This window comes from Lissotriton helveticus, chromosome 1_2, assembly GCF_964261635.1.
Source record: "Lissotriton helveticus chromosome 1_2, aLisHel1.1, whole genome shotgun sequence".
Lineage (NCBI taxonomy): Eukaryota > Metazoa > Chordata > Amphibia > Caudata > Salamandridae > Lissotriton > Lissotriton helveticus.
The window spans coordinates 352,636,355-352,661,284 of NC_136058.1; the positions used below are offsets into that span (position 1 = coordinate 352,636,355).

Here is a 24,930-nt window from a genome sequence, read left to right on the forward strand (position 1 = left end):
ACGATGGAACGGGGCCAGGGGTACAGACACAATATTGAAGGCAATTTAAAAATGTTAAAAGACGTTAAGGAAACAATTATTGTTCAATTGCGTCCACAGCTAAAAAACAATAATACGATTTACAATTATAAGACAGCGATGTAAAGTGCTTCACAGCGTGCAGAGGAGGAGCCCCTCGCAATCTGCACGAACTCTTTCAACCAAACACCCAAGGAGCTGCCACCACCTTGTTAGTTGCCAGAGCCCCCAATCATGCTAGGTCTTATACTCTACGCCCCGCCCCCAGCTGGAACGCTAACTCCGTTCTGCTCGGGGAGCCGGCTCAGGAATTGTAACGCTCACCCTGCCCTCCACACAAACGGCACAAAGCCGCGATGGAACGGGGCCAGGGGTACAGACACAATATTGAAGGCAATTTTAAAATGTTAAAAGACGTTAAGGAAACAATTATTATTCAATTGCGTCCACAGCTAAAAAACAATAATACGATTTACAATTATAAGACAGTGATGTAAAGTGCTTCACAGCGTGCAGAGGAGGAGCCCCTCGCAATCTGCACGAACTCTTTCAACCAAACACCCAAGGAGCTGCCACCACCTTGTTAGTAGATGACCATGGAGGTCAGGCAGGATGGTCACTAGAAGCAAGACACACCATGAAGAGCAACAGTGAGATTATAAAGGCATATGCACAGACCATGGAGGGAAGATGGGAGGGGGTCAGCGGCAGCTAGCTGACCACACAGGGAAGGTGGGAGGGGCCGTGGCAGCACAGAAGACCATGCATGGCAAGCTGGAGGGTTAGTGGCAGCACAATGGCTACAATGGGCAAAAAGGAGGGTGGAGGGGCATGCAAAAAGGTCCATGGAGGATAGAAGGGAGGGTCAGGACCTGGGCACAGAGTTAAGGGGAAGGGGCCCTTACAACAGACCACGCGGGCAGGCAGGAGGAGCAGTTGCAGCACAACAAACCAGGGTGGGCAGAAGGGTGTGGCAGTAAAATGGACCATGGAGGACAGGAGGAATGGGATAGGGGCATGGAATGTGGACAGGCATGGTGGAGATGGCATGGACAGGTTACATTCATCTGATAATGCTAGGCAGGTGGGAGGGGAGTGGCATCTCAACAGAACACTCAGAGTAGATAGTAGCCTCAAGGCTGACTGCTAACAGTAACAGAACTATGTTCACCAATTGAGTACACACAATTATTCACGGGTGTCGATTCCAGATTGTGTCCTTGATGCTTATACTCTTTGCTGGTGATGCAACTGTATCCAGGATGCAGCACTCTTTCAGCTCTGTGCACTGTTGTAGGTCAGCTGTCCCAGAAATCCCATCATTATTTAAACTTGCCATTGCCCAGGTGGAGGCAATCTGCCTAGCAGTGTGGGAAACACTGCTGAGTCAGGCAGAGCCTGCTGCTATGGGACTTTCTGAAGCATCCTGCCTCAAATCAACAAGTATGTGTCCCCCAAGGGGAGGAGGGCAGGTAAAAATGTCTAATCTGGCCATGGTCTACCTGAAGAGAGGGGTACTGATGAGGGCCTGGCAGTACTGTCCAAAATATCCTGCATGCCTCAGTGCCAGTGAGCGCAAACTTCTCCACGGGTTGCGTTTGGACAAGGGGTCATTCTGGCAGCTGCAGGCGCAACAAAAAAAAAAACTGAAGCCTTTCTGGTTTGCCGGCCAATCAGACCTTATGTGGACACACTGCAGCTGGAGCCTTGCAGGAATTTGTAATACAACTACATGCAATGCCCCGCCTCAAAGTCCATGCGAGGGGCCAGTCTCTGCCGGCAGGTCTGGATTGTTTCTTTTCAGGACACGCTCCTCCACTGGCAGAGACCATGTGGTCTTTTCAATCTGCTGAGAGGGACAGCTCAACTTCAACTGCCTTGTAAATGGGAGATAATTAGTTTCCTCGTGAGGTGCATACATTTATATAAACTAGTGAAAATGTATAAATTACGTCTGAGGTGGCTACTGTTATGAGAACTGAGCACGGAGCTAGACAGCACAGCGAGCTTACTGATTCAATCAATCAATCAATCAATAGAATTTGTATAGCGCGTTACTCACCCGTTAGGGTCTCAAGGCGCTGAGGGGGGGATGCTACTGCTCGAACAGCCAGGTCTTGAGTTGTTTCCTGAAGGAGAGATGATCCAGGGTCAGCCGTAGGTGAGTGGGGAAGGGAGTTCCATGTCTTGGCTGCCAGGTAGGAGAAGGATCTTCCTCCGATGGTGGATTTGCGGATTCGTGGGACGGAGGCTAGGGCGAGGTTGGCGGATCGGAGCTGGCGGGTGGGTGTGTAGAATGTGAATCAGCGGTTGAGATACTTCGGGCACGTGTCGTGGAGAGCTTTGTGTGCGTGGGTGAGGAGTCTGAACGTGATCCTCTTGTTGACGGGGAGCCAGTGCAGGTCCTTCAGGTGGGCCGAGATGTGGCTGCGGCGAGGAACGTCCAGGATGAGTCGTGCCGAGGCGTTCTGAATGTGCTGGAGTCTTTTCTGGAGTTTGGCTTTGGTTCCAGTGTAGCGGGTGTTCCCGTAGTCCAGACGGCTGGTGACTAGGGCCTGGGTGACCGTCTTCCTGGTTTCGGTGGGGATCCATCGGAAGATCTTTCGGAGCATGCGCAGGGTGTTGAAGCAGGATGACGAGACGGCGTTGACTTGCTTGGTCATCGTGAGGGAGGAGTCCAGGATAAAGCCCAGGTTGCGTGCGTGGTCCGTTGGCTTCGGTGTGGTGCCCAGGGCAGGGGGCCACCAGGAGTTGTCCCAGGCGGAGGGAGATGGTCCGAGGATGAGGACTTCCGTCTTGTTTGAGTTCAGTTTCAGACGGCTGAGCTTTATCCATTCCGCGATTTCTTTCATTCCTTCCTGGAAGTTGGCTTTGGCGGTGGCGGGGTCGTTGGTGAGGGAGAGGATCAGCTGGGTGTCGTCGGCGTAGGAGATGATGTTGAGGTTGTGTTGGCGTGTGATGGCTGCGAGAGGGCTCATGTAGATGTTGAAGAGGGTGGGGCTGAGTGAGGATCCTTGCGGAACGCCGCAGATGACTTCGGTGGCCAAGGATCAGAACGGGGGGAGGCGGACTATCCGGGTTCTTCCGTCGAGAAACGAGATGATCCACTTCAGGGCCGCTCCTTGGATTCCGGTGTTGCTGAGGCGCTGTATCAGGGTGCGGTGGCATACAGTGTCGAATGCTGCTGAGAGGTCCAGGAGGATGAGGGCAGCAGTTTCTCCGTTGTCGAGCATAGACCTGATGTCGTCGGTGGCTGCAATGAGGGCAGTCTCGGTGCTGTGGTTTGCTCGGAACCCGGACTGTGAGGGGTCGAGGGATCCGTTGGTCTCGAGGAAGGCGGAGAGTTGTCTGTTGACGGTCTTTTCAATGACTTTGGCTGGAAAGGGGAGTAGCGAGATGGGGCGGAAGTTCTTGAGGTCCGTGGGGTCCGCGGTGGGTTTCTTCAGGAGGGCGTTCAGTTCGGCACGTTTCCAAGTCTCCGGGAAGGTGGCGGATGCAAAGGAGCTGTTGATGATGTTCTGGAGTTGGGGTGCGATGATGGAGTCGGCTTTGTTGAAGATGTGATGTGGACAAGGGTCGGTGGGGGAGCCGGAGTGGATGGTGTTCATTAGGCGGGTGGTATCTTCAGTGCTGACCAGGGTCCAGGTGCATAGGGTGGTGGTCGGGGGCGTTGGTTCGGTGGTTGGGTCCGTGGTCTGTGCGCCGAAGCTGTTGTGTATGGCGGCGATCTTGGGGTGGAAGAACGAGACGAGTGAGTTGCAGAGGTCTTGCGAGGGTGTGATGTCGTTGTTGCAGGCGCTGGGGTTGGAGAGCTCTTTAACGATGCTGAAGAGTTCCTTGCTGTTGTGGGTGTTGTTGTCCAGACGTTCTTTGAATGTTGTCTTCTTGGTGGTGCGGATCAGCTGGTGGTGTTTGCGGGTGGCGTTCTTGAGGGTGGTCATGTGTTCTGCTGTCTGGTCGTGGCGCCAGGCTTTCTCGAGGGGGCGGCAGGTTTTCTTGGAGTTTTTGAGTTCGTTGGTAAACCACGAGGCTTTCCTGCTGCCGGGTCTGCTGGGAGGATTCTTCAGTGGTGCGAGTTTGTCGGTGCAGTTGATGAGCCACTGTGTGAGGTTGCGGGCTGCTTCGTTGGGGTCCGTCGTGTTAATGGTCAGGTTCTGGCTGAGGGTGATGGTGAGTTAGTCGGCGGTGATCTTACTCCAGTTTCTGCGGGGAACTGTTGCGGGTGGTGGTGGTGGGTCGTGGTTCTCCTGAAGCTGAAGTGGACGCAGCTGTGGTATGTCCAGTGTAGTCCGGTTGAGTGGAAGGAGATGTGCTTGCTGGAGGAGAAGATGGGGTCAAGCGTGTGGCCAGCGTAGTGGGTGGGGGTGTTCACCAGTTGCTTGAGTCAGAGGTTGGCGAGGTTATCCAGCAGGGCGGCGGTGTTGCAGTCCTTGTTGTTCTCCAGGTGGAAGTTTAGGTCCCCTAGGAGGATGTAGTCTGTGGAGGTGAGGGCGTGAGGACTGATGAAGTCGGCGATGGCTTCGCTGAATTGTGTGCGTGGTCCCGGGGGTCTGTAGATGAGGGTGCCTCTGAGGGTGGTCTTGGGGTCGGAGTGTATCTGGAAGTGGAGGTGCTTGGCAGCGGTGAGGGTGTCGTCGGAGTTGGTCGTGATGCGGATGGTGTTTCTGTGGACGATGGCGATGCCTCCTCCGGATTGGTTGACGTGGTCCCTCCGGGTGATCTTGTAGCCCTCCGGGATGGCTATGGCGATGTCGGGGGCTGAGGAGGCGTTCATCCATGTTTCTGTGAGGAAGGCGACGTCTGGTGATGTTGAGTCGAGGAGGTTCCAGAGTTCGACGGCATGCCTGTGGACGGAGCGGGTGTTGAGCAGGATGCACTTGAGGTGGTTGTTGCTGGGGCTCGGCGTGGCGGATGCGGTGCAGGTTCGGAGGCAGGTGAATTTGCAGGCTTGGCAGGTGAAGGGTCCGTGGGTGCGTTTCGTGGTGGCTCGGTAGCAGGCGGGGTTCCGGCCGGCATTGAACTGCATTGCAACCTTCCCTCATAGAGTGTCTCTTGGGGTCGTTTTTGGGGTGCTATAATTGTGTGACTAATGCATTTTATTGCAGTTTTGGGGACACCAGCATCTAAAATGCGTTAGACTAACCCCTGATGCATGGTACTTGGCAGAGCTGTTTCTTACATCTCTATTTAATTCTTATTAGTTCCAGTGAGTTTGGCCTTCAAAGCGGTGAGTTCGAGTCATTTAAGGCTGTATACATTTATACTTTAATAACTATTGCACAGATTTCTAATGCACGGTGTATTAGGACATGTTCATGTACAACTTCAAAAAATATTGAAAATATTTTAGGTTTCTGAAGTTCCACCTGCAATTGTAGATAAATATTTTCTTGGTTCTAATCTGCCATTTATGAAGTATTTATTTTGCTATATATTTGCAGTAAGGCTGTTTAATTGAAATTGTGTTGTTCTCTCATCGGCGTTTGATATGGTCAAACATGACAACATGATTGAGCTCCTCAAAAATAGGATGGAGCTATCTGGTCCTGTTTTAAAATTGTTTGTTTATTTCCTACAAAACAGAACTCAAAGAATCAAAGTCAACTAATCCCTATCAGACATTACGCTAGTAACAATTGGAGTTCCTCAAGGCTCCTCACTCTCACTTATTCTATTGAACTTGTTCATCGAACCGCTTACTGACATTTTGAAAAACTCAAACATTCAATACCACGTGTAAGCTGATGATACACAACTCTATATGAAAATCTCTTCGCTCAAAGATATCAAAATGCTCATCTGCACTTTGTTGAAAACCCAACAATATCTGACCTGTAATTACCTCATGCTCAACACCCTCAATACTGAATTCCTTTTGATCGTTCCCCCACAATTTCTCAACCCTCCCTTAGATGAGTGGATCAAACAACTCTCAGCTCTCGACTGCTCCCCCACATTATTGACACGACTCCTTCTTTAGGAATTGTACTGAACAAACATCTTAAATGCAAGGTCATATCAGTAAAACCATCAGAGGAGCCAACCGCCAAATTAATATAATCCGAAAAATCAAACCCTTCTTGCCCCCTGAGGATTTTCAATTAGCTCTACCATCTCTGGTAATCTCCCGATTAGATTGCGGGAGTGCCGCTCTTCCTGGACTTCCCAGAGTAAAATTGGCCCTATTAAAGGCCATATTGAATTCAGCGGCCAGACCTACTACAGGAGAATAGATCCAATTAATCCAGACTTAAAACATCCTAATTGGCTCCTGTTTTACGCTCAAGTCCAATTATAAATTGCTTGAATGACACACAAGGCCCTCCACCACAATACTCCAATATAGTTGTCCAAAACACTTGAGTTTTCTGGTGGCAGGCACTTCCTAAGAAGCACTGTGTCCTTTCTACTGAAGCCACAGAAGTTCAGGAAACAGAAAACATACAACTGCTCCTTCTCTGGCCTTTTGCCAATAATTTGGAACACTCTACCCCCAGAAATAAGGACAAATCACTCATCTGCCTACTTCAAAAAAGAAGCAAAAAAGCTCTTGTTGCACAGATTCCTTCTGCAAGAGAGATGATCCTTCTTCCGCTTGGCTATCTTTGGATGATCACCAGAGAATATTAGAACTGATGTGCCTAGCACTGAGGGGCCGGTTCCGATCTCGGTTGGAAAGAACTCCGACCGAGCCGGATCCGGGGTGTTTTCTGAACAATCCGGACTCTTGCAGTCCGACCGAGCAAGTGCGATGCGGCCGTATGCTGTCGGATTCGGTTTGTCGGACTCCCATAGAACTCAATGGGAGGCGATCGTACGATGCATACATAGGCTCCCATTGACTGAATGGGTATGTTGCGGACAAGTGCGCCCCCTATAGTGGGTACGCATTGGTGCCATCGGCACCGTACATGCCTGTGTTGGTGAGGCCCATGGGTCTACCCCTGTGTCTGAGTCGTAAGGCTGCGGGTAACAGGGGGTCCAATGCAGATCCCCAAAGCCCAACTCCGGGAGCTATTGCGAGCTGGAAGCTCTGACTCTATCTGGCTGTCTGAATCGAGCATCGTACTGGCTTGGTCGGAAATCGCCTCCATTGCGCGTCACGGTTAGCTTACGGCCGAGACGTGCGCAGCGTTTTGGGCCTGGAAGCGATTCGGACGGAGATTTCGTGCTTGTTCGCATCGTACTTCGACGTCCGGACCCGTGTACGAACCGGACCGAGATTCAACCCCCGAATCCGATCTGGTAATGCCGAACCCGTTTCGGTGCCCTTCTGACCGAGATCGGAATCGGCCCCTTACTGTATATACTTATTTAATGATTATTCTGTCTCTTATTGTCACTTGTTTTTCTCTAGAGTTTGATAAGCAATTTGAGAGGTGCACCCAATGGAGTCAGAAATACCAGGAAATTCAAAGATTCTCAGAATCCTCTGTTTTTTCTTAAATAGATTCTTTATTTTCTCTTTTGAGATGTGCAGGCACAGCCAACGCGTTTCGTTCCCTATTATTGCCTTGGGAACTTCATCAGGGCATTGGGACGGATCATTCAAATATGATGGTCCAAAGTGTAGTAGCTCCTTCAGTATCGGCGCTTGAGAGGTGTTTGTGTCAATAATATTTGACCCTTTTTTTTACCGTTAATGAGTGGTCCGTATTGCAATTCAAGATTTAATTTACAGATCGAGTGGCCTCTGTCAATAAGGTCTGTCCTCCTTTTCAAGGCTAGACGGTCTCAAAGTATGGAACCATTAAATGAGCGGTCCGGTGTATAAACCAAATGTAGTGTAAAAGGAAGAGTGGTCCGTCTCATTTGTCAAACATCATCCATCAACGTAGCCTTGATGCACTCAGGATACGGAGCCTGTGATAAGGTCTCCCTAGTCTTCTGCTTCTCCACACGGATTGATTGAAGCCTTCAATCAATCCGTGTGGATGACGTTTGACAAATGAGACGGACCACTCTTCCTTTTACACTACATTCGGTTTATACACCGGACCGCTCATTTAATGGTTCCATACTTTGAGACCGTCTAGCCTTGAAAAGGAGGACAGACCTTATTGACAGAGGCCACTCGATCTGTAAATTAAATCTTGAATTGCAATACGGACCACTCATTAACGGTAAAAAAAAGGGTCGAATATAATATAATATCTTTTCAGTGCTATTGTATGACTTGATGATTATATGAGCAGTGCTCTGATATCCGTTAGGGTCATGTTCACGCTATGTAAAACTCCAAATAAATAAATAAATAGAAATTGAGTTTTTTACCCAGTGCAGACCAAAGATGTGACTAAATGTAGAGCACACATTTTTACAAAGTGCTATGAAATATTGTTGAAGGCATTATGCTTCTATAAAAAATTTGTATATGCTGGAAAAGCTACTAAGGTCTCTGTGTTATGCAGATTCAAAAAACAGCAAAAATTTTACTCTCCACTTTTCTTGTGCTTTTTTCCCATGCATTTTGATGATGAGAGTGAATCTAAATTTACAACTACATGTCCCTGAATGCAATGCGTGATAGGCAAGAAAGCCTGTTGAAGGTGCTGCCACACAACCATCCCTTATACTGCATCAATGAGACATTCAGATCTGGGACCTTTCAACGTTTGCAATTCCTTTGCCTTGGATACCTTTGATTTCACTTTTTCTGCATTAATTCGACTACAAAGACAGGAGCTGGTTAGCAAACATGTCTTCCATGCACTTCCGGTGGCGCCGGAAGTTACATAACCTACAAAACCTTTTGTTTGGTGTGTGCTGCTGGAGAGCTGTTTTGATCTCTGAAATTGTGGTTATGGGGATTCTCATGCATTTTATTGTCTATAAGCAGACGGAGCGTGAGTTGCTAAACAACAAACAAACAAAAACTGCAGAAGATAAAATAGCACGCTTAATTGCACAAACTGTATGTTTGTAAAAATGTAAGTCAGTCAGAAACTGCAAACATTGCGGGGTAACATCTCTTGCTCAATAAAGTTAATTAAACATTTTTCTTTTCAGTAAGTTAATGGCTTGTAGTAGAGGTGGGTGATGTTCTAGGTGCTACAGCAAATGAGGGATGTCTTAGACGGGTAAAATAAACATTTTCTTTCTGACTGAAAAGGGAACTCAATTGTTTGTAAAAGGCGAGAGAAAGTTACATTTTAGTCAGTGGGTTGAAAAGAGGGGATAGTTCTGGTGATGTTTTGGACATTTTAATTGCAGGTGAAGAGATAAGGAGTAAATCGAAGCAAAACAATTCTGGGCAGAATTGTTTTCTAAACAAACATGCCCTTTTAGTGAGCACCAAGATGTGTTTAAGTTATCCTCGGAACACAGAAGACCTCAGTGGAGTTAGGACTTTACAAAGGGTAGTGGCAGTGCCCTAACAAAATTTAAGGGGTCCTTCCTGCAAATAACATGGAGAGAGCCCTCCTCCATGGCCCAGCACTTACAACTTTCGCCTTCAGGGGCCTCCTGGAGCTCATGGCCCCCGGCACCACGGAGCTTTTCTTACACCACTGGGTAGTTGAAGGTGTAGCAACCCCACCTTGCCTCAGGTTAAAATAGGATTTTCTCTTTAAAGAAGATGCCAAGGCTCGCAGCTGGTATTGTTATACAACCTGTAAGCCACAGAGTTGAGATCTGATGAATATATTCACTGCGTCTGCCTGTTAATCTTCTACAGCGATACAAGTCGGCAACTGGGGGAGATCATGATCAAGTCTAAAAATGGCTGTCGGTACAAGTACATATGCTATAAATGTGTGGACACATGCATGAATATGAATCTACATATTGAGTTTGGACCAGACCAAAGAACACATGCTCATTCTGGAATGTATGCACAATGGTTTTATGTGCATGTTCAGGGGCTTCATCAACCCTCTGCTTTAGAATCTACAGCTGGGGTGGCATTCTTGATGGGTGCATGAGTGATGCAAACTGGGTCATAAATAAGGCAGCAGGACAACACGTAGAAAAGCAGTCCTCCTAGAAAATAAGTCTATTTGAGTCCTTTAAGCTGCACAGGAGTCCAACTGACAGAGGTTCAGTTCAAGATCCCGAAGGGTCTGATTTCAGGGGGTCAGTGACTTTGATGTAGGGGTTACTTCAAAGGAACTCTCTGAAGTACACAAGGATCCCTTTTAAACAAGTGCTGTCTGTCAGGCTATCTGTGGGGGCACTCACTCCTTTGTGTGTGGACACAACATTACCTATTGAGGTGTAAGTATTAGTCCTTCCCATTCATCCCAGAATGCACAGTAATGCAGATGAGTGCTCAGCTTCCTGAGTTTCTGGCTGTCTAGAGAGAATGCACATTGTGTAGCTGTCAACCACCCTAGACATGTATAAGAGACAGGCTTTGAGGCACATAGAACAGTATGTACAGAGAAATGTCCAGTTTCTAAAAAGTGGCATTTATAGAACAGTAATGCTAGATATAACTTCACCAGTAAGGAGCATTTATCACTACCATTCGAAAGATACGAAACATGATAAAGCTACTCCTCTCTGATCGGGAATTACAGCTTAAAAATGTATTAAGGAATTCCCAGTGCTGTCCTATGAGAGGGGGAGGCCTCACAGTAGTGAACAACAAAAGAGGCTGTTTGTCACTTCCAGGACATGCAAAACATAAAATGACATGTCTTAATTTTCATTTACATGGCACTCTGCCCTTAGGGTTTATTATTCCTACCTTAGGGGTGACTTTTATGTAATATTAGGGAAGTTTAGGGCTTGGCAAGTAGTTTCAAATGTAGACTTTAAAGTGGCAGTAATTGCACACACAGGCACTGCAGTGGTGGGTCTGAGACAGGTTTGAAAGGCTACTTTGGTGGGTGGCACAATCAGTGCTGCAGGCCCATTTGTAGCATTTGAAGTACAGACCCTGGCTATATGGTATACCACTTTACAAGGTACTTACCAGTTTTAGGGGAGAAGTACATGCACATTAGCACTGGTTAGCAGTGGTAAATTTGCTCAGAGTTATTAGCCCAATGAAAAGAGTTCAGAAAAAAGAGGAGGAGGAAGGCAAAAGGTTTGGGGTGACCCTTCAGAGAGGGCCATTTTCTAACAAATGTATATAAATAAAGAAGCACCATGTAACATTGACATTTTTTAAATGTTCTGTAAATGTGAAGGAATTGGAAATTGGAGGCTAAATATTATGTAAGCATCCTCAGACTGATTGGTGGAAGGAGTGTATCAATCAGAATATAGAATGGACAATAAATGTTCTCAATAGAATTTAGTAAAACTCCAATCTTCCCATTAAAATTAAAATTATTTTAGATGTGTTTGAGAGTTATATAAAATATTTCATGATTTGTGTATTTGATGAATGCTTATTTCAGTATTTTTTGTATATTGTTTAGTGGTTCAAATCATTGAAAATGCTAAGGCCCGGGTCCCGGGCTTTAGTAATGACTCAGCGGGGTCCCTAGATTCCAAAGATGATTCAGTGGGGTTTCCTGTGTTCCACTTATTCCAAAGTAGTCAAAAGGTTAAAAAGCACTGCTATGGACAGCTTGTACTGAAAGAAGTGGGGAAAGAGAGTCTGCTTATTTTTGGCAGGTTCACATTGCTACTGTCTTCCAAATGTGTCCGTAAGCCATAAACACAGCCTGGGGTACTTAACAAACAAGGGATATATTTAGGAGTCTCTGGTTTGCACTAATGTAGTCAGTGTGTGATCTGAGGGGTTGGTGACAGTGTAAGTGGATTGTTAGTTCATTGTGACGCAGTGTTCCTTAGAGAGGTGTGTCTTTAGCGCTTTCCTAAATTGGAGTAAGGATGCGGTTAGATTGATGTATATAGGACAGTTGTTACAGATGTTGTGGCTCCACAGAAAATGTGGCTTGTAACGACAAGAGATTCACTTGGACCGGCTTCTCGCAGACATATACAGATAACGGCCAAGTCTAAAGCCCTGGGCTTCAGGCCACTGTGTCTGCACGGCAGAAGTTGATGGTGTTAAGCTATCAAACTAGAGACGTTGTAAATATAGATTAGAAAAATACTCAACAATGTATATGGCAAAGATAAACACTATGGGCCCGAATCACAGAATGAACTTAAGACTCAATCCTAAACTTACTACTATTTTGGTATTCACAGAATTAACTTACTACTTTTGGTATTCACAGAAGTTAGGATTTTGTCTTAAGTTTGTCTTAAGACAGACTTAAGACAGACTTAAGACAAAATCCTAACTTCTGTGAATACCAAAAGTAGTAAGTTCATTCTGTGATTGCCAAAAGTAGTAAGTGCATTCTGTAAATACCAAAATAGTAGTAAGTTTAGGATTGAGTCTTAAGTTTGTTCTGTGAATCGGGCCCTATGGGACTGATTCAGAAAGGTAAGTTACATTTGGGAAACTGTAAACTTTGTAGTAACTTTACTACTTTCAGTATTTACTCTGAGTGCAAACTTACTACAAAAGTGTTACGTTACGTCTCCACCCCCCTCATGATCCATTTGGCTTACTCTCGAGTGGATAGGTGACATTTCTACCTAAACCTCTCCCTAAGCCTCTCTAAACCCCACTTACTCCTCCCTAATCCCATCCCCTTTAGTAGTAAGTCTGCTTCTTTTCCCACCCACTCTTCTGTGTAGAGACTCCGCAGTCAAAGAGGAGGACTCTGTACATGTAAGTATAGGCACCTCTTACATGGTGCAGAGTAAGAATATCGAGGTAAAAATATCAAATTGCAGAAATATTGTGGTAAAAATAGCGTGGGTCAGGAATATTGACAGTAAAATCTTCGTGGTCAAGTATATCGATTTTAGGTAGGTAATATTGATTTAAAAAATATAGAAGTTTTTAATATCATTTCTAAAACATAGTTGTTGAAAATATCGATTTTTTATTAATGGTATGTATTTTATTATACATTTTTGTGTGTGTGATGTTTGTTTTTTGTATAAGAACTGTTTGTATTTTTATTATATGTGTTTAAATTTTAGTAGTTAAGAGAGTTTTTTTTAAATGCATTTTACATTTTTTGTTCTGTTGTGGGTTGTGGATTTATAAGGGAATAGGTGGGAAGTAATTCAATTATATAAATGTATTGATTATTTATAGTAGTTATTAATTATTTTATTTGAATGTTGCGTTTTTAGTTCCGTAGCGGGTTGTGGCTTCATATGGGAGTAGGGTGGAAAGTAATTTGATTATGTAAAATGTATTGAATAATTTGTATTTATTCATATTTTTGTAATTGTAATATAGTGTTAAACGTGTAAATTAATGTATTCATAATTGTTTAACTATAAGTTGTTAACTAATTCGAATTAATTAATTAATTAATTAATCAATAATTAATCATTGTAATTGTGTAATTAAGTTTAGGTGTGTGTTGTGAATAGTATAGTGTTAAAGTATGTGTACTCAATGAATGCTTATGATCTTTTTTATTAATAATATATTTTAAATTAATTATGTTAATTATGGTAATTCATTTCAATAAAAATGTTGGTCTTTCTTTTTTATTGGTGTGGTGTTATAGGGTAGGAACGAAAATAAATACATTTATGTTTCAAATTATTTGTTTGTGAATATTTGTTCTTTTCAAGGAAACTCTGTTTACACATGTATTTGTAGGTTTTCGTTATATGTAATTTAAATGATATGTGTTCTTTTTATATGTGTAATATATTTAATTGAATATTTTTAAAATATTGTTTATTTATTTTTAAGATTATTAAAACAAATGTTTAAATGTTATTAGTAATTTCTGTTTTTCTACTATCCAATACTTTCCCTACTGTTGCACTCACTAGAGTGGGAATATTAATTATTACCCTTCTGCTATCCAGCACTTTACCTACTGTTGCACTTACTGGAGTGGGAATACTAATTCTAACCCCTCTGCTATCCAATACTTTCCCTACTGTTGCATTCACTGGATTGGGAATAGTAATTTTTACCCCTTTGCTATCCAGCACTTTCCCTACTGTTGCACTCTTTGAAGTGGGATTAGTAATTTTTACCCTTCCGCTATCCAGCACTTTCCCTAGTGTTGCACTCGCTGGAGTGGGAATAGTAATTTTTTTACTTACCTGTTTAAGTATAGGGAGTCGATATTTTTACTATCTATGTTTTTTACAATATTTTTACCATCAATAGTTTTACCATCAATATTCTATCAGTGAACCTCTTACATTCTACAGTACGTTTTGTACTACATTTTGTCTTTCTACAACATGTCTAATCATAAAGATATCTATCTACAGACAATTCCAAAATGCATGTACACTCACTTTTCACCGACTGTCCGAATTAGTAAATTTACTCTCCCCACTCCTTTCAAGTTTTGGATGATAGGGATGCAGATCAACATGTTTGTGGTAAAACATTTTTTATGGTTTTTAGTTTTGCATCTTCATTTTGGCAGAGTATACTTTTATAGTCTTTCTTATGGTACCCTGCAATGGGCCTACATTTTGTGCCTCGACTGAATGTAGAGTGTCAGTGCTCATGGCTGTGTCCCAAACAGAATCTTTGGTTATAATCAGTATTTGGGTTAGTGTGCCAGGGGTTTGGGTCAGTGTGCAACGGGTTGGGTTCGTTTGCCAGGGTTTGAATTAGTGTGTCAGGGGTCAGGTTAGTGTGCCATGGGTTGGGTTAGTGTGCCAGGCGTTGTGATAGTGTACCAGCATTTGGGTTAGTGTGCCAGGGTTTGGGTTAGTGTGCCAGGCGTTGTGTTAGTGTGCCAGGGTTTGAGTTAGTCTGCCAGAAGTTGGGTTCGTTTGCCAGGGTTTGGGTTAGTGTGCTAGGGTTGTGTTAGTTTGCCAGAGTTTGGGTTAGTATGCCACGTGCTGTGTTAGTGTGCCAGGATTTGGGTTAGTGTGCCAGGAGTTGGGTTCGTTTGGTACGGGTCAGCTTAGTGTGCCAGTAGTTGGGTTAGTGTGCCACAGGTTTGAGTTAGGGTGCCATGTTAGGTGTGCCTGTCTCAGTGCCAGATACAGTGAGTGCTCCTGTGTGTACAGGGCTTGCTGTCAGAAGAGCAGAAGCTTGTGAATGCTCTATGGTATGTCAGTGGCAGAGGAAAGGAAAGAGCAACTTTCTACTTTCACTTCTCTGTTACAAACACAAAATACCCTTGCAGAAGATTACCTCTTTCACAGCAAACGCAGCAAGAAAGAACGCAGATGATAAATAGATAACCTGGCGAACATAGCAGTAGGGTGTAGACCCAGGGAGGCGTATTTGGTGATGCTGAAAGAAACAGAAACAACATTTTATATCACAATTGATCTTCTCTCTTAATGTATGTCATTCACATACAATGCATATATTGGAAAGAATAACTGATTCGAAAATCTAATGATAGAAAATTACTTAATTCATCCATATACTGATCGAAAATATATTTGAACAATGCTGCATGACTCAAAAAGCATTTTAATTGGTCATTTTGAAAGCGGGTAGTCTGTTCATACAAAACCTCAGTCCATACCCTAAGCAATGTAGACACTGCTTTATATGATGTAGCTAAGATGTTTTTCCTGGGCGTGGCTCCCATGCCCACATTGCCGGAGGGACCCCAGATGTACCTCACTGGCAGGGCCACAGAGGGGTGGACCAGTGGGAGGATGCCTGTGTTCTCATCTGGAAGGGGGCAGGTCAGCAGGAATGATCCTATTGGACTGCTTGGCATTTGGCTGGTCTCTGTCTAGAGGGTCACAGTGGGTGAAGTACCATGAACTGAAATGAGGCCCATGAGACTGCCAGAGGCTCAGATGAACCCAAGCATTGCATGCTTCACCTTGTTGTTTGGTTACACTCTCTGGCGAAGAGCACTCACTCTGCCTTGCTAATTTAGGAGTGTGCGATTTGTCTATTGTGTCCCTTGATATTACTTGAAATTAGACACAAACACAAGTTTGAAACAGTTTAACAGCCTTCCAATGTGGACAAATGTGCACTCTTTGAAAGTCTTCCTCTTCTTCCACTTTGCAAGGAGTAGAAGTATTTATACTCAAAATTTCAGACAACAGTGAGTGTTGGTTAGGAGAACTGGTCTGTACTCTACTGATCATGGAATATTACCACAAGCGGACAGTGCCCAGTGCCAAGGTATGGGTTTTTTACATTGGTCTTATTGCCATTTCAATCAACATTTGGTCATAGAATGCAGTTGTGAACATACTTGTCACAAAAAGCAGTGGTAAGGACATAAGAGATGTACAAACGAAAACAACCTTCTAGTAAGTTGTAGAAAGTCCTTTTTCATCCAGGTCTAGATCATAAAATATGGCCTTGTGGCAAAGGGATTCCTCTAACTATGCCTTTGTCCACTTAGCTGATATTGAGGACAGTAAGGTCCTCATTTATGAAAAGTGACGCATCACAGTGTGAACACAGTGATGCGTCACTTTTCACTGCGCCCTCCTTGCGAGACCAATGATGCGTCATATTTACAGTATGACGCATCATGGCGCAAGGAGTTACAGATACGTCAGTATTTCTGACGTATCTGTATGGCGCAAAAGTGATGCATTGCTGGAGTGTGTCACAAAAGTGACGCAACTCCAGCAATGAGTCCTTTCACATGGGGCAAGCCCCGTGTGAAAGGGCCAGTCTTACGCCTGCAGTGAGGCAGGCGTAAGAAATTGACGCATTTGCGTCCTCGAAGTGGCGCATTGAAATCTTGTAGATTTCACTGCGTCACTTCTATGACCCTTTCTTGCGTCGGAACGCCCACCTTGCATACATTATAACTGGCGCAGGTATAATGTAGCGCAGGGGTTTACAAAGCGACGCAGCTACCTAGATGCGTCACTTTGTAAATATGGTGCAACAAGGCACATTTTTTACTCTGCTGGTGCGTCACAAAAAGTGACACACCGGCGGCGTGAAAGTGACGCACGGCCTCATAAATGAGACCCTAAAAGTTTAAAGGAGGCGCAAGACAAAAAATGAGCACTAATGAGAAGCTTCTAGGGCAGCTCCACCACTTCTTCATTCGTTCATGGTTGAATGGGGATAGGCGGTGAGGGAGGACAACTGTGTAGCCGCTGTTCCTGACTGATAAAAATGAATGACTACAGACTGTTGGGTCCCATTTGCTGCTTTGCTCCTAAATTATTACAAAAAAGTGTGCTCAGGACTATCACACGTTTTTACACAATGTTGGTCTGCAGGTTTAACATCACCCCAGCTTGTTTAGGGCCATTTCACTGTAGCTGTTAAAATTCCTCCTCCTTATTAGCACTTTTAAAGTCAACAGTATTCTTAAAGCTTTTCTGTGCAGGACACCTTCTGTACTGCCTCTTGTACCATGTAACAAGCACTGCCCCCCCCCCCCCCAGGTGAGCCCCAAACCAGCTCACTGTGTGCAAAGGTGCTCAAGGGGCCTCACCCTGCCCAGTGAACTCAGATCTCCCTGCCTGATCGGACACTCTGAGCGGATTCATCGGCCACAAACTTCGGAACCTCAGACTGCTTCCTTCTTTGAAACCAGCAAAATGGCAAACCAGCTGGGTGCGGGACAGACCCAAACATGTTAGTCAGAGCCAATAGATCTCACCTTTGGTACCTGTTGGCTCCAAGATTCAAGATCAAGACTTTATTTTGGGTGATCGGTCTTTTAAAAACAAAAACCATTACACCAAATGACATTTTTAAATAGTACTACTACATATAAACACAAAAAATCATTGGCAGAATCTTACAAAGTTAATCCATAAGATACTTTTGTGCGTCAAATATTTAAAATTTCATTTTTAAACAAAGGTATAAAAAGTTCATGTCTTTCTAACATCCATGTTATTAAACGACATTTAACTCTTTCAGATTTTCTGGTTGACTGATAGTTCAAAAAAAACCTTTTTCACTCTCTACAGAGTTTCAACCGACTTCCTTTAAGTACACATTCAAAAGTTTCACCCACTGCATACTGTTGGCTTTGACAATGACTTTTAATGCAGCATCTTTCATGCTGTTCAGCATGGTAAAGACCAGCACTTAATTTGAGCCAGTGGTTTCTGGTGCTCGGCACCCACATTTAATGTTCAATATGGCACTAAGGACAGTTTGCTAGTGACACTGTCCGTCTAATTTTGAGATGAGCAAAACGGTGCGTATTAATTCAATATATATTATAATTAAAAATTAAGTCAGCCCATGCTCTTCTTTTAGCGTTAGGTGGACTAGGGTAGTCTGAGTTGTCAAACGTGTAGAATTGCAATGTTTAGTAGATGTCTTGGTACTCTTATTGGCTGCGCTGGCAGGATGCAGTAGCCTCCTGAGAAGGGCTTGCTAAGTGCTTTTTTTTTGTTTACAAATTTAGCTCTGCTAAAGAATAGTATTGAAAAAAGCCTATGACCTGTCCATGCATGATTTTGTAGGCACACACACTACATATGCCCAAAAAATGATGTAGCTATTTATTTTCCTCTTTTTTTTACCAGTCCAAGTTGGATCAATACTTAAAACAAGCATTGGCAATACATAGAGACATGCTCCCTGCACTCAGGCAGAGATCCCCCAAACCCAGCACTTATACCATATACTCCATTTACATTCCCCACATACCAGACAGACCTCTCAAAGACTTGGTTCATGGGTAGCCAGATAGACCATACGCCTTGCACATGGGCTACCCACCCATAAGGGGTACAGCACATTGGCGACCCTGACTGAATGCCCAACTGAATCTGTGACTAAGTGGCTGTGTGAGTGGCTACATGGGTGAGGGAATAGCTGTTTGAGTGTGTGTATAGGTAAGTGAGTGGGTGTGAGCGGCTGTATTGGAGTGTGCTTATCTGTGTTATTGGCTGTATTAGTGCGTGGGTGTTTTATTGGTCGTATGGATGTGTGAATGGAATGTGAGTGGTTATGTGGGTGTGGGAGTGGGTGTGGGAGTGAGTGTCTGTGTCAGTGGCTGTATTGGTAAGTGACTGGGTGTACTAATGGCTATATGGGTAAATAAGTGGGCTTGTGAGTAGCTGTATCAGTGAGTAAGTGGCGGTGTGAGTGGCTATATGGGTGAGAAAGTGGGTATTTGAAGACCTGTATGGATGAGTGAGCGGCTTTGTGAGTGTCTGTACTGGTAATTGACTGGGTGCGTGAGTGGCTGTAAGGGTAAGTAGGTATGTGAGTGGTGGTTGTGTGAGCCTGTCAATGAGTAAGTGAGTGGTTGTGTGGGCATGTGAGTGGGTTTATGTGAATATGTATAAGGGGCTCATTACGATGGCGGAGAGACCGCCACCACCGGGCCAGTGGTGGCGGTCTCTCCGCCATCTGGCTCCCATTTCCCCAGCCACATTAGGATGGTGGGGGGAATCATGCCACAAGCATGGCAGGTGCTCACGCTTCCACCACAGGCAATCGTAATGATTGCCTGGAGGAGCAGATGGGGGCGGTACCTCGAAGGCACCGCCCACCGGATCACAATGCTAGCATCAGCCAGCCTTCCATTGCAGTGGAACCACAATGGAAAGGCTGGCGGAGGTTGGCTTCGGTGGTGGAGGTCAGTTGTGCACTGGTCCTTTCCATGCACAAGGTGGCAGGCACTGCGAGGTGCCTGCCACGTTGTGCAGGGAAACATGCAAAATGGCCGTTTACCATTGCGGTGAGAGCTGCAGCCAGAAGCACCTGCCGCAATGTTAATTTGCCAGATCCTACCGCCGCAGTGGCGGTCGCATCATAATTAGGGGTACGGGACCGCCACGTTACAGGCGGGCAATCCCGATCCTGCTACTATGGCAGGTGGACTCATGTCCGCCCGCAATCGTAATCGCCACCTAAGTGCGTGAGAGGGTCTGTACATGATATCATCACTGATGTTATTTGAGATGTCATCAGCGATGTCATCAGCGATGTAACTGACCATGTCATCAGTGATGTAATATGAGAGGTCATGCGGGGCTTAAGTTATAGCTAGCTCAGGCCCAGCAAGCACCTGAATTGAAGATACACTTCTTTAAAAGACAAATTACCCTAAATTCTTGGGCTTGGCAAAGGCAAAGCAAGTGCGTTCTCTCTGCAATTCCTCATTGAAAAACCATGTGAAATCCTGGATGCAGGTGAAAGAGTTGTTAATGTATCATAGCACAATCTCTTCTGTAGTGACTCTGACAAGTGGGTTCTTTATTTTTTTTCTTTCTTTTTATTGTGATCTAAAAAATTTCAATATAGATACATCAATAAAAAAATATTAATAAAGCACAAACAATACCTACATTAATAAGTGCACATTTCATAACAAAGTACATACAGGATCAGTTAAAGAGATACAAATATGTAAACATTTTCTGCATAAGATAAATATCAAGGCCAGAAAACACTTCAATTAAAACTAGATCAATAAGAGTATATAAAGTGCATGAAGAGCGAATTGTGAAAGAATAGCAAAAGGGAATAATCCAGTCTTCTAACTGACCCCCTCCCTTTTAGTCTAAAAACTTCCCCCGAAGTTGAACAAATTTCCTGACCCCCGTTGCGCATTGCATATATTATTTCCAACTAAATTCATTTTAAGCAGGTAATCTCCCATTTTGAGGACCAACTGTGTCATCATCCACAGGAACACCATCCGAATCACGACTAGCACCGACAATACCCTAACCACCGCCGAACACCTGCACTTCCAGATCCACACCGACCCGAAGACCACCCTCAGAGGCACCCTGATCTACCGACCCCCGGGACCACGCACTCAATTCAGCGAGGACATCGCCGACTTCGTCAGCCCGCATGCCCTCCCCTCCGCTGACTACATCCTCCTGGGGGACCTCAACTTCCACCTGGAGAACAACAACGACCGCAACACCAGCACCCTGCTCGACAACCTCGCCAACCTTGGACTCAAGCAACTGGTGAGCACCCCCACCCACCTCGCCGGACACACTCTCGACGCCGTCTTCTCATCCAGCAAAGACATAGCTTTCAGCCACGCCACAGAACTCCACTGGACGGACCACAGCTGCGTCCACTTCACCTTCAGAAGAACAACGATCCACCACAACCAGCAACAGGTTGCTAGAAGAAGCTGGAACAAGATCACAGCTGACCAGCTCACCGCTTCCCTGAGCCAGCACCCTCCTGCCAGCTCAGCGAACCCCAGCCAGGCCGCCGACAACCTCACGAAGTGGATCAGCAACTGCGCGGACGAACTCGCCCCTCTGAGGACCCTGCCCAGCAGACCCGGCAGCAAGAGAGCCCCATGGTTCACCGACGAACTCAAGAGCTCCAAGAAGAACTGCCGAGCCCTCGAGAAAGTCTGGAGAAAGGAACCTACGCCGGACAACAGGGCCACCCTCAAGCTCGCCACCCGGAAGCACCACCAACTGATCTGCGTCGCCAAGAAAACGGCCTTCAAGAACAGACTGGAAAACAACGCACACAACTGCAAGGAACTCTTCAACATCGTGAAGGAGCTCTCCAACCCCAACGCCCGACCCTCTTCAACATCTACATGAGCCCCCTCGCGGCCATCGCACGCCAACACAACCTCAACATAATCTCCTACGCCGACGACACCCAGCTGATCCTCTCCCTGACCAACGACCCCGCCGCCGCCAGAGCCAACCTGCACGAAGGGATGAAAGAGGTAGCCGAGTGGATGACGACCAGCCGCCTGAAACTGAACTCAGACAAGACGGAGGTCCTCATCCTGGGCTCCTCGCCCTCCGCCTGGGACGACTCCTGGTGGCCCCCCGCCCTGGGCACCGCACCCAAACCAACGAACCACGCGCGCAACCTGGGCTTCATCCCGGACTCCTCCCTCTCCATGACCAGGCAAGTCAACGCCGTCTCATCGTCGTGCTTCAACATCCTGCGCATGCTTCGGAAGATCTTCTGGTGGATCCCCACGGAGACGAGGAAGTCCGTCACACAGGCCCTCGTCACCAGCCGACTGGAGTACGGCAACGCCCTCTACGCCGGAACCACCGCCAAGCTCCAGAAGAGACTCCAGCGGATCCAGAACGCCTCAGCCAGACTCATCCTCGACATCCCACGAAACAGCCACATCTCCGGACACCTGAGAGACCTGTACTGGCTCCCCGTCAACAAAAGAATCACCTTCCGGCTCCTCACCCACGCACACAAAGCCCTACACGACCAAGGCCCGAGCTACCTCAACGACCGAATCAACTTCTACGCTCCCAAACGCCACCTCCGATCAGCCAGCCACGCCCTCGCCGCCGTCCCACGCATCCGCAGAGCGACAACAGGAGGAAGGTCCTTCTCTTACCTGGCCGCCAAGACCTGGAACTCCCTCCCGGCCAACCTACGCCTGACCCAAGACCACCTCTCCTTCAGGAAGAAGCTCAAGACCTGGCTGTTCGAGCAGTAACGGCACCCCCCCCCCCTCAAGCGCCTTGAGACCCGACGGGTAGGTAGTGCGCTATATAAATGTACTTGATTGATTGATTGATTGAACCACTCTTGAAGCAACAGGGATCTGGCCACTGCCATTGCTACATATAGTAATATTGTCAGCATATTAATTAGGCTGGAAGCACGGTCATATCCCAAAACTTTCAGCCAGGTATTAATTTGACCTGCTGTTCCGACTCCAAATACTGAAACATTTCATTCCAGGAACCTTGAATAAGAGGGTATTGACCAATTATGTGCATCCAAGTAACAGCAGACCCTACGACACATCAAAAGCAGTGACTTGGCAAATTGGGATTGATTTTTGCAAGATATTGCTGGGTTCTATATAGCAGCAATGTGCTAAAAAATAGCATTCAACGCCATTCAGCACCCATCAAAACACTAACGTTTATCATATTAACTCCATCTCATATCCTTGTTGTTAACTCCAGACAGTCATATTTGTCCCATTTTCTAAGTGCTTTTTCGGTGAGATCAAAGTCCTTAATGGAAGCGAACAGTCATTTCTATTGCCCAGGAATTTTATGTTCTTGGATTTCGAGTAGCACGAGTACCCCTTTCTGACTACTAGTCATCTGAGGCAGATCAAGATCGATAAATAGTTCATTCAACAATATAAGAACCAAGAAGTAGAAAAACCCCTTAAATGGCCTCATGAACTTCTGACACCGTACTCTGCGGAGCTCACGGAGTGCAGAAAAATCTGCTCAGTGTAGTGAAGTTTTTTCCCCACTCACGCTCGCCAATAGTAAGTTGGTGGGCGCAAGCTGCCGCTTGGGTAGAATGTCTACCTGAGCAGCAGGAAAGATCAGCGCAAGCGGCATTTTTTTGCAGCACTCCGATACTTTTGGAACGGCTGAGAGTTTTTTTGTTCCTTTGCCGAGTTTCACAAAGTGTAACTCTTCAAACTCTGCCCATGCCTACAGATAACATCTCAAAGATATCACTGACATCATCCACAGAAGCACTCACACAAACACACTCATACCCCTATACAACCTCTCATACAACCTCTCATACACCCACTCACATACCCACACAACTACTCTCATACCCATTCACAGACCCATACAGTCACTCACACAACCAGCCACTCACCCCTACAGCTATTCATATAACCAACCTCTCACCCATACAGCCACTCACTCAGCCGCACACATATAGCTACTCACAAACCCACTTATTCACCTATACAGCCACTCACATACCTACGTACTCACTGATACAGCCTCTCAACACAGCCACTCACCCATACAAGCACTTACATGCCCACACAACCACTCAAATACCCATTCATACATCTATACAAGCACTCACTCAATCATACAGCAATTCACATAGACACTCACTCTAAAGAACCACCACTCACATACAAACTCATTTAACCACACACCCCTGCAAAATACCCACTCACTCACTCACTCACTCACCCATACAGCCATTTACACACCAAGTCATTAACTCATAAAATCATGCAGATACCTAGTCATTCACATATACAGTACCTCATATAGACACTTATTCACCCTTACAGCCACTGACATACTCACTCAGCAATATAGACACTCACTCACCCACACAGCTACTCACATACTCAGTTATGCACCCATATAGCCACTCAGATACCCACTCACACTCCGATACACACAGTCACACAACTACTCACAGAATAGATGTTAGGCGTAGTATCAAACATTAGTAGTAGACCTAGTACACTATGTTTAACACTCAGAAGTTCTTAGAAACAGCTAACACTCACTAGATAATGTCATCAGTGATGTTGTTTGAGATTCTGAAACTGTCTTAAGGAGTATATATATATATATGTATATATGATCTTAGGAATTTTACATTTACACTCAGGATGCATGTTTTGCCCTAGTTTAGTACTTTGCTGGGCCATGTGGGTCTAAGTGGAGTAAAACTGTACTTTAATGCAGATTTTACCAATAATGTTTAATGCACTGTAAAAACCACTGACCTTGTGCAAGCACTAAGGACCTACTGTATGAATGCCCACTGCATTATAAGGCCTCTCCCAGGTCAGTACCTATCCTTGCAGAGTCTCTTTGGTGACAGGCTACTTGTCCAGAGATATATCAGGCTACACAAGACAATAGTCTCACATTTGCAGCCCTTACATGCTTACCTGTTGACATGAAACCAGCCAAGAGCCTCTTGCCCTAGCTGCGCACTACACATGGTCAACCAATGGTACTGCTACCTCTATTATTTTTGTAAGGGTGTTACCAGTACCAGTGGCTGGTCATGTGCTGAGATTACTACTGTTTTTTTGGTAGTAACAGTAACTTATACTAAAAGTAGTAAACTTACCAAAAGTCGAATTACCATTGTGAATCAGGCCCTGTGTGAATGTAAACTTCATTTGAGAGCAGTTCTTGATATTTGTGTTTAGTGCCCAAGCACTGAGGTATTATTGGGTTGCCTTTAATTACATTTACTTAATCATGCATGCCTGACAATTCCAGGCTCAGCGTGGACCACACAGGGGCACCCTCTAACCCTCTTCTTGGGACAGACGTGGGGCTCTGTGTGTGCTAATG

At 45.4% G+C, this 24,930-nt stretch overlaps 2 long non-coding RNA genes across 2 annotated transcripts in view; one reads left to right on the forward strand and one right to left on the reverse strand.

Annotated features, from left to right (window-relative positions):
• Positions 1-24,930, reverse strand: part of LOC144807910 (uncharacterized) — a 282,409-nt gene that overhangs the window by 170,284 nt on the left and 87,195 nt on the right. Inside the window, exon 4 of the long non-coding RNA XR_013606517.1 lies at positions 15,131-15,232. This is a non-coding gene — a long non-coding RNA (uncharacterized LOC144807910). The remainder of the gene's footprint in view (positions 1-15,130; positions 15,233-24,930) is intronic.
• Positions 1-24,930, forward strand: part of LOC144807911 (uncharacterized) — a 447,007-nt gene that overhangs the window by 137,673 nt on the left and 284,404 nt on the right. The gene's annotated exons all lie outside the window — the stretch shown is intronic.